Genomic DNA, 1197 nt, shown 5'->3' with positions numbered 1-1197 from the left:
ATAATACAAACACAAACTTTTATATTAGCTGTGATTACTCGATTTGACAGCACTATTAAAAACACTAAATATTTATCTCATATTTGTATAATTGAATCGCTTAAACACATCCTCGTCACGTCTGGCCACGACTGTACGCATAAGAAACTTCAAAATGTCACATTTGATGCTCATATTTAACTCCAAAAATCAAAAGAGAAAAATAAATTATCTTTGGCTGCTACAAAAATGTCTGGATGGATCATTTTAATGCAAATGCTTAAAAACATCTCATGATTTCTTCTTTCTTTAGATTTCTGGTGAAATCCAGTTTCCATGAGCTCCACCCGGCAATCCTGTGTGTGTGTGTGTGTGTGTGTGTGAGAGAGAGAGTTAGAAACGCCCTTGTGTGTGATCAACATCTCTGCGAGGACAGAACAGGACGTTCAGTCACTTCTTCTCCTCCTCTTGATTAACATCTGAGCGTCTGGAGGAACTCCACAGCCTTCACTTTTACTCACACTCTTACCACACACTGGTCCACAGTCGATGTTAAACGCTCGATCTGAAGGCTTTGATGAAGGCTTGTGAAACACACACCTCTGCAGGCGCGCGTGTGAGTGTGTGTGTGGGCATGTTTTTGTGACATATGAGGACTCAAATGTGTGTAATGCCATGGGTATGACACAGGTATTACAGGAGAGGGTGAAATATGAGGACATTACCCATGGCCCCACTTTACAAAAGGCTTATAAATCACACAGGAGGAGTTTTTATGAGAAAGTAAAAATGCAGAATGTTTCCTGTGATGGGTAGGTTTAGGGGCAGTGTGTGTGTGTGTGTGTGTGTGTGTGTGTGTGTGTGTGTGGGCATGTTTTTGTGACATATGAGGACACAAATGTGTATAATGCCATGGGTATGACACAGGTATTACAGGAGAGGGTGAAATATGAGGACATTACCCATGGCCCCACTTTACAAAAGGCTTATAAATCACACAGGAGGAGTTTTTATGAGAAAGTAAAAATGCAGAATGTTTCCTGTGATGGGTAGGTTTAGCAGTGTGTGTGTGTGTGATGGGTAGGTTTAGGGGCAGTGTGTGTGTGTGTGATGGGTAGGTTTAGGGGCAGTGTAAGGGGATAGAAAATACGGTTTGTACAGTATAAAAACCATTACGCCTATGGAATGTCCCCATATGTCACAAAAACAAACGTGTGT

This window comes from Pseudorasbora parva, chromosome 21 (assembly GCF_024679245.1).
Source record: "Pseudorasbora parva isolate DD20220531a chromosome 21, ASM2467924v1, whole genome shotgun sequence".
In the NCBI taxonomy this organism is placed as follows: Eukaryota; Metazoa; Chordata; class Actinopteri; order Cypriniformes; family Gobionidae; genus Pseudorasbora; species Pseudorasbora parva.
This window is presented reverse-complemented; position numbering follows the sequence as displayed.